We start from the raw sequence: 9,698 nt of genomic DNA on the forward strand, positions 1-9,698 counted from the left end.
AATAGGAGGCTGCGCTGAACTGAAAGTTGTTCTGGACTGCACATCCTTGTAGTTGAATCATTGTTGCTTAACCTTGCCGTCTGTAGGGACAAGGGGCGGTCAGAACCAGGGCTGTGAAGTCGGCGTAGTGGAGATTTTGGCGCGTCCTGAGTCTTCAAAAAAAGACTGACTCCGACTCGGCTTGACACAAAACGATGAACAATACAATTTTTGTTGGCAATCTTTTTTTTAAAATTGTTGTTGTTCTCGGTATTGCGTTCTAAAACTTTACAAAAAAAATAGAAGTGTTTTTGTCAGTTTTTGTAAAAGTCGCCGTTTCAATTTCAATCTCAATTAAGTTTAGTGAATTACTTTTTTTTTAATAAAAAATAGAAAATTGATAAAATCTGGCAACCTTAAAAAATCTAGCAACACTAAACCCGGAGTCGGCAGGTAAATCGAGGAGTCGGAATCGTGTATTTTTTCCGACTCCCCAGCCCTGAAGAATGCAGTAAAAATAATCCTCAAATCAATTTATAGCAATTTAGACAATTTACTTCTTCTATCGAGTCTTCTAAAATTTGTTGATACACCACAGATTGACACATTCTTCCGCAACGGAGTTGTACACTGACAGGTCCCACCTACTGCACCGGGTGGCAAGCCGAGGGCAAACAAGAAGGTGGTCCGCTGTTTGGGGCTCGGTGCCACAGATACATACAACAAGGCCCGTGTCGTAGCCCCACTCCACCATTGCAGACTTAGTACGTCCAACACCGGTTCGGAGTCGATTTAGTGTTTTCCACTTTGCCCAAGGAGCGTTTGCTCCTTGGGGGGAGGGACTCTGATGGTGGGATCTTTATTTCACTGTATGATGGGTCATTTTCGAATTGTTGTTTCCATTGCTTAAGTCTTGTTTCTTCTTTTGTTGAGGTTAGTGGCTGAACGTCTGTTAGGAAGCTTTTTCTTGATTTCAACCGGGTTTGTGCAGCAGTTTTTCCAAATAGAGGATGTTTTTCATCACATGTTTGCTTTAGCCTTTCAGCTTGACTGTTAACGTCTCTTCTTATGTGTGGTGGTGCAATACCAGCAAGCAGATAAAGTTTGTTGGTATTTGTGGGCTTCAGACACCCAGTAATAAGACGACAAGAATGATTGAGTACCGAGTTAAGCTTCGATGAGTGACAGGACCTGTTCCAAACAGGGCATGCATATTCTGCTGTGGAGTAGCACAAAGCCAATGCGGTCATTCTGAGGGTTTGTGGATTAGTGCCCCACCCAGAGTTGGTAAGCTTTCTCAGGATATTGTTTCTGGTGTTAACCTTAGCCTTTGTGTTTTCAATGTGCTTTTTGTAGCTGAGAGTACGGTCCAGTGTCACTCCAAGGTAGACGGGGTTAGGGCAATGTTCCAGCTCTGTTCCCGACCAGGAGATTTTGAGGGTCCTTGTAGCTTCTCTGTTTTTTAGGTGGAAAGAACATACTTGTGTCTTTGAAGGGTTAGCTTTGAGGTGATTGTTGGTGTGATATTGTGTTAACTCCTCGAGCGACTTTGTAAGGTTTTGTTCTATAGCAACAAAGGTCTTTTCTTGTGATGTTATGCAAAGATCATCGGCGTATATAAACCGCTTAGTGTGTTGATCTATCGGCTGATCGTTGGTGTATATGTTATACAGTAACGGTGCTAGAACACTTCCTTGAGGAAGTCCATTCCGTTGATGATGCCAGCGGCTTGTTTTTGAATTCAGGATAACTTGGAATCGTCTGTTGTGGAGTAACGTTGCTATAAGCTTTGTTACTGCAGCATCTTTGGACATCTGCAAGATCTTTTTCAGCAGGAGACGATGGTTTACTGTGTCATAAGCCGAAGATAGGTCAACAAATGCAGCACCAGTAATCATACCTTTCTGGAATCCGTCTTCAATATGTTGCGTTAGACACAGCAATTGACCTGTTGTTGACTTTCCAGGCCGAAAGCCAGCTTGTTGGGGAATTAGTTGTGGTTCAACAGAAGGTGATAGTCGGCCAAGAATTAACCTCTCGAACAATTTGTAAAGGTGACACAGTAAAGAAATTGGTCTGAAGCTTTTTGCTAGAGATGGATCTTTTCCAGGTTTCAGAAGAGCAATGATCCGTGCTTTCAACCAGATTTTTGGGATGTGTTTCTTTGCCATGCAACAATTAAACAATTTTAGAAGCCACTTTCTAGCCAAAGGACCAAAATGTTTTATTTCTTCAGTGAAAATGCCGTCTAGTCCAATAGCTTTGCCATTTTTGAGAGTATCAATACCTGCCTTAAGTTCGTTTGGTGAGAAGGGTTTTGTTAAACCAGTATTTTCAGTATATTCCACATTCTTGACTTTCGGTCTGGGGATTTTTTTTGTTGGTTTACCATTTTCCAGCAGCTGGTGGGCAACTTTATTAGCCGTGATAGGATAGTGTTGCTGTTTTGATTCTGATGGATCGTTACTTAATTTTCGTATTAGACTCCATGCCTTCTTGCTATTCCTCGACATATCTGTTGCTTCGATGGTGTTTTGCCATTTTCGTTGCCGTTCTTCGGAGATGGAGATCATCAGGAGTTCGCCGGTAAGGATGGTAGCTTCCGCAAAAGGATCTTCTTCAAACAGTTGTTGGTACTTTTGCAACAGTTTGGCACTTTCGCAGTTTAGACCGGGAATATATTTTGAGCTACATCCACGTGGGATGTTTCTCTTGGCTATCTGGCGCACAAGATTGGCAAAGGATTCATAATTTTCTGGCGCTGGGTCAACTGATTTTATTTTGTTTTCAAGTTCTTCTGTGAAACATGCCCAGTTTGCCTTTTGAAAGTTGAAACGTCGTTGAAAAGGAACACTTGATGGTGAGATTGCGGCAGAGATGCTTATGCTGATTGGACGGTGTTGTGTTCTTGGGATAGCATTCAATACTGTTTTCTTACACATTCCTGCAATTCTATGGCTTGAAAATGCAATATCGGGGTTGTAACCAGATTTCCATCTTCTGCTATTGAATGAGTGGGGCTGTTTAGCGTCATGTATTAGGCTGAGTTGGTAGTTTTCAGCCCATAATTCAACAGCTTCACCATCAAGGTTTGTTTCACTGTATCCCCACTGGGTGCTATGGCTGTTAAAATCACCAATCACAACATGTGGTTTCTCTGTAGTTAAGAAAGGAGGAAGTTCAAATTGGGTAGGTGGCGGTTTGTAAATGGAGGTGATGTTGACATGAGTGAGCTCAACAGACAGCGCTTCGATGTCCTTCAGATTGAGCTTTGATGTTGATTGCACAATCAGTCCTTCTCTGACAAACATGGCACTGCCATGTTTTTCATGCGGCCTTTCAATGAAATTTTTCATGCCGTCCACCTGAGGTCTTGGATCGTTTTCCCCTCGGTGAGTTTCTTGAAGGCAGAGAACATCAGTGGTGGTCTCTGCACAATTTGGAAATCAGAGCTTGCTTGGGTGCGGATACCCCTTCAGCTTTGAGAGATATTATGGTCAACGCCGGCTTTGATAAAAGCCGATCGTTGTGACGTTGGCCTCTCTTCTTGCATCTAAGGGTCTTCATATCAGTAGATAGTATAATCTCTCTTTAGAAGTTTTAGTAGAATTCGCAGCTACTACTGTGTAGTGGGCTGGCAGGGATCGCGACGTGAACGCTTCTACTATGATCCCCAAATTTGAAGTAAAAGACAATTTACTGTAAGCTTGCTACACAGAATGAAACGGCCATTTGTACAATTGGTTACTATGTAGAAAAATCATTTGCATTACGTTACAAATTGCAATCATTAAAAATGATGGATGATTCCTGCTATAGGTCTGCCGTCAATTTTATGCATAATAAATTGCAATATAACTATGCATGTAAAATCATTCTGGACATGTAGCCTACTTTGCAATAAAATTTTAGTAAGCTAACAAAGGTGGTACTGGTATGAATGAAAGCAACAAAATTGATTTTAAAATATCGTAAAGTTGGTTTCTTGACCTGGTTCTAAAAGATCGCTCACATAACATGGTGTAAAAATCTTCAGTGGTTCAGACAAAATAATGATTTTCAATGATAAGGAGATTTTGTAGATGCAAACAAAATCGTTAAGTTTATGCAATTGACCACAAGTAGAAACAAATAGCACTCAATGAATTTGTGACATTGAAGCTCTCTTAACAGCCTAACAGTCTAATAGAGATAAGTTACCAGCCTGTTCAATCAGTTTAGGCTGCCGGGTTGAGAAGCCTCAAGGGGAGGCATTTGTTGTTTTTGTTTTATTGCAAGTTTAGATCACGACGTCTCAGTGAAACAAGCTGGGCTCCCCTTGTCGTACTTCCGCAAACACTCTTCAGTTATTTAACACAATCTAAGCAGCATGTTGCAGTGAAATTTTTTTTTGAATAGATTAGAAGAAAACTACTAAAAAAGCCATGCCCTTATTAAAATTGCCACTATTAAAAACTATTAAAATTATTATAAAGAGCCATGCCACCTTCTTGGCACGGCTCTTTTGTACGTCATTAAGTCTCTTTTGTCGTCATTTGGCTCTTTTGTACGTGTAAAGTAAATGTTAACATGCATATTTAGCATGGCGAAGTTTCTAGCACACTCACGAATCTACAATGTTGCTCATTTGAAACTGAAAAACAGGTTGACAAAATGAAACAATGGCTGATCCTTGTGATGATTGATATTACTTTGTATCTTCCCAATATGGTTGCAATGCAGGGCGAAGTTTCTTCACTAGTTCTTCTAGAAACCTTGTTATAGAAGGTTTGGTAGGTCTGCTTTGAACATCTTAATCCGGTAATTGGCGTTCGTATCCCTTTCTTTGTTGACAGAGGAAAGTAGGCCTAGTTGTAAACTGATGTTTGGCGAGCTTGAAATGAAGTCTCACGAGAACTCATGTAGAACTGGAAATTATTATCATCGGACAAATGACTTTTTGCGAAACTACTAAACTTCCTTCTGAAATAGCAACAATAGCTCCGGAGATTTCATCCCAATATGAGGACAAAAAAAAAACGGAAACCAGTTAATGAGTTTTCTTTTTAATGACAAATCATAAAAAAAAATTGCAAAACCTGTGCTGTGATTGAGTTTTAACAATGTCTAAGTTATTTTGTATGTGATTGATTAGTTGTGCTTTTATGTTAAATTAATAATAATCAGGCAGCTATATATAGCATAAACAAACATTTGAATCTAAAAAAGGACAATTATTCTGTCATTTTAGCAAAATAGAAAACCTATTTTTGCGACCGACACTGCTGCCTGATCACTTTGTGTTTATCCTTTTTGCACACGCTACAGTGCTGGAAATGACCTTGTGTGTTGCAGCTGACAGCGTAAGAACGTCCTTTTTTGCGAATGACCTGCAGGCATAGATGTCGCAAACTTGCTGAGGCCCCGTACTTCCGTTTGCACATGATTTCATTGATTGTAGTTTTTTGACACAAATATTTTTGAATGATTATTCGTTTTGTGTTTCTTTTGTTTTCGATTGGAAAAGTAATACTGCCACAAATTCCTCTCAGGCATGCTATTTAATTTGCAACCATGAAATAATTAAATGGCTTCTACTAAAAAAAAAAAAAAAGCAATTAGCATTGTGAGGTATTTAGCATGACGATAGTATAAAGCAAAGTGGTTGAAAAGCCTGGTTCGATTACTGGCTTAAAGCTGCTTGTTGAAAAACACTGCTCACCTTTACCCAGGGTGTCATAAATTGGGTGTTTTTTTGTGTTTTGTTTGTCGTATCCAAGCTTACACCCGGTGGTTGAAGATTTAGATTAAGTGAACGGGAAGGCAAGGAAGCCAATCTTCGTGTCCACCTTCAGGCATGCCTTTAAGTGTCGTGCCAAAGACACAGCCACATGCTCTTGAGAGGTGTCGAACCGGCGTTCTTTCGATTGCCGTTCCAGCGCTTTGGTGGGTGAAGTTGCTGAATGAATTCGGCAGAGAGAAATAAACTGAACACCCTAGTCTCGTTTGTGCTGAAGGCTCAGTATAATGAGAATCCTATCTTCCCATCTCCCGATGTTTGTGTTCAAGTATGGGACCCATCTTTATATTTTCTACCCATGGGAGGCCCTTAATTGCTCCTCAAACAAGCAACTTTTAAAGAAAACAAACAGGACTTCAATAAATACGCGATGTTTTCTTCCTTTCCAAATTTCTAACTTTCTAAGTTTGTAATAAAACTGAAAATCGCAATGGAAACATTAAACAAAATAAATAACATGGTTTAATTTAATGCAATGAATAATTTTGTTCTTCGACAAAATCACCATCGTTGTGTTTATATGATTGTTCAAAATTAATGCCCAAATCGCTATCTTGAATGATAGGCTACGGTATATGTTTTTCGCAACCTCTGCTGAAAAAGGTTTTCCGGATTTTTTTTGCAAAAAGTAAATTGTTGCAATTTGAACAGCAGTGTCGCAGCTTTCCTGCAATTACTCTGTTTCAGCAAATCTTCTATTTCAAACGTCAATTGAACATGACAGATTGTCAATCAGTTTATCAAAAAAAAAAACGGTTGCCGTTGATCTTTTTCGATGCAATCTCTTGTCATCTTCAATTCTGCATTAATTTTGGAAAAAAGTCCGCTTGTTTTTTTCATAAAATATTGATGAGCCTTTTGCGTTAAAATATTCAAATTGCGACACCAACGGCTGAATTGATTGATTGGCAGGATTTGCATCTGGATGAATCTCGAGTTTGGCAATTTACAAGAAATGTACCATCAACGCCAAAAGCTTTGTGAAAATTTTGAAGAATCAAAAATTACAATGCTTAATTTTGCATAACAGAATATCGACCTTCTCTAGACAAAGTAAAAGGTTTTTGTCTAGATTGAACAGCAGAAGCAAGTTGTCTTGTAATATTGATGAACTGTGTTGAAACTGTAAACTGTAGCAAGACTTTGCCCTTAAGAGAGATTTTTTGATGTATATTAATGAGAGTTTAAGGAAATGAAAAGCAACTTCAATATAAATCGTAAAACGTAACTACTTTTTCAAATTACCTTTTGTGCTGAATAACATTGCAACAGAGAGTGAAGTCCAATTAAACCGTGCAACGTGCATTAAGTGCAAATAAAACATGACTTGAGTTTTTCATACCATTTACCGTTTGTGTATTTTAGTCCTTTAAAGTGCATTGCAATTTCCTACGATAAAAATCTTTATAGACTCTTGGTCTTTAAATTAGGCAACGTGGGCTGACTGAATCATTTCCGTTAAATATCTCCTGGTAGGCCATTAGCCTATGTTCCTTTCAAAATGAATGAGCCTATGTTTTGTGATCTCAACTTGAGGTTGATAAAGTGGATACCGGAATCACGCAGAACGCAAATGAAGCAAGCCAATCAAATTAAGTTTTGCATGGGCATTAAAGTGATCAAACTACTGATTCAAACCAATAAGAATTCATTTCCAAGCATAAAATATAACATCTCTTTTAATTTCACCACTTCTAACGTTTTAAATAACTTTCAAATAAGCCATTTTGCACTTATAGGCTTCCTGGAAAATCTTACAGTACCTTTATAACTCACCGCTCTTTCAAATATACGACTTATTCCAAATATAAGTTTTGCACTTGATGGAAGTGTTTCAATAACTTTAAAGTAGGTAAGGAGAATGGAAACATTGTGTGAATTATAAGCAGTTACAATTGATGATAATCCAAAACGTGATGCAGATAATTTTATTATTAAATAATTATTTAGAGTGCAGTATTTTCCTATATAAAGCTTGCTGCTTTTTCCAATAAAATATAACCTTTTTTTGTGCAAAATGATTTCTAAATTCTATTTCTCATCTTAGGTCTATATTTTTGCTTTGCTTCTGTAAGAACAAGAGGGAAAAGAAAAAGATTCACTATGATGTTCTCAGTAACATTGAACGAAATCTACTTGAACAAAAATTTTCATTGAAGTAATAAAATCAAAATGTTGCAGATTTCATGTCAAAAAATTATGCAAACAAGTTGAAGAATTAAAATTCCCACTTTAAGAATTTTTTTCCGTGCGACTTCGAAGAAAAAGAACCAAGGGTTTGAGTTTTAGTGTTTCTGAGAGTCGCAGTAGACAGTAGGCATTCCTAAATCAGTTTGAAAATGCAAAAGTCTGAACCATTATCAAAAAGTTTTTCCCAATGTAAATTTCTGCTTGAATGTGGACTTCAAGCAGAAATTCTTCGGTTTCAATTGATAGACATCTACACCTTTTCTTGCTTAACCTACAACCCAACTAAAACAAAACAATGATTTGATTTTAACATGAAACTCACTTCAACTACATCACAGCTACCAGGCTCTTACAAATGCTATGTTAAAAATTATACTCTAGGGCGACATCACACGACAAATCATATGCAGCTTAAAAACTAGCCAGTGGCAAAATTGTTCATCAAATTTTAAAAGAATTGTTAATAAATACAATCGACTATAAAGGTATATTTTGCATTTTTGCTTGCTATTTGTGACAGATCGACTAATGTATCGAAGGTCTATTATAAATTTGGAAGGCCTAGGTAGCCTATTACAAAGTATCATCGTTAATCTCACTGGTTGGTTGTATCAACAAAATGATGTCATAGTTTCATTTCAAATACTTTTGCGCGCAGCTGTTTATGTACTACTGTAGCCTATACTTTTTATTTTTGTATTTTTATTTTTTTTGTGTGATTTGAAGATGGACATTTTTGTTTGATGCAAATAAATATACGCATCGATTTCGTTTAAGAGTTAACCTTTTATAATGTTTCAGTTTCTACGCCATATGTGACATTTGGAAGGATGCATTGGCCTTTGACTTGCTTGTTAAGAAGGGAAACTTAGACTAAAATATCAAACTTGGTCTTCCAAAGGCTTGGATGTATCACCAGCATCACAGATAGACTGATGTATAAATAGTCTAAATGTATCAGCGGATAGTAGCACTCCTTCTCAAAAAAGGTATCTGGAAGAGACATAAATGCATTGGCATTACCATCATTAAAATCCCCAATTATGAGAGATCATTGTGGACTATATAAAGTTCAGAAACTTCAAGATCAAACCTGCGCTGGTTTTACTGTTGAAGTGTGCGCTTGAGCATATCAAAGACAGCTCTCCATTCCGCAGCACCAAGTGAATGAAATAATTCACAGACATCAACACCTCAATTATCGGAAACTTCATTGTGTCAGTCTCGGTGACTGGGCCTTCTTCAGTGGTTTAAAACCTCTACAAGTATAGTATGCGCAACGGCCAGGATCAAGCTCTTAAAGAAGCTTTATCAGTCTGAAAATAAAGATTTCCTAAATCACTCAAGTAGGCCTAAATTATAAAAAAATCGATCATATAAAAGATGACCTGTTTGTATGCAGTACTTGCTTGTGAATTAAAATATTTGCTTTGCAAATTAGAAATTCTTTAGAAAGTAACAGTATCGCCTTTTCTAAACAATTCTTTAACAATTTTTATTTTTAACTATAGTAAATAAGGTTTAACGATTGTTTTTTACTATTTTGTGTCTTCAGAGTCAGACTCTAGAGCAAATGTACACCAAAGAGAACGCAATGAACGGTAGACGGCGGAATAGAGTCGCAGTCTGACATTTCTCGCCGCATTTCATCTTTCGGTGTCGGTCTATCCTATCGTCATACATTGAACTTAGTACTGACAATCATTTTTTTGTGTTTTTTGATCCGTTTTTCTGCAATATTTTATTTACT

This window comes from Aplidium turbinatum, chromosome 1, assembly GCF_918807975.1.
Source record: "Aplidium turbinatum chromosome 1, kaAplTurb1.1, whole genome shotgun sequence".
Classification (NCBI taxonomy): Eukaryota; Metazoa; Chordata; class Ascidiacea; order Aplousobranchia; family Polyclinidae; genus Aplidium; species Aplidium turbinatum.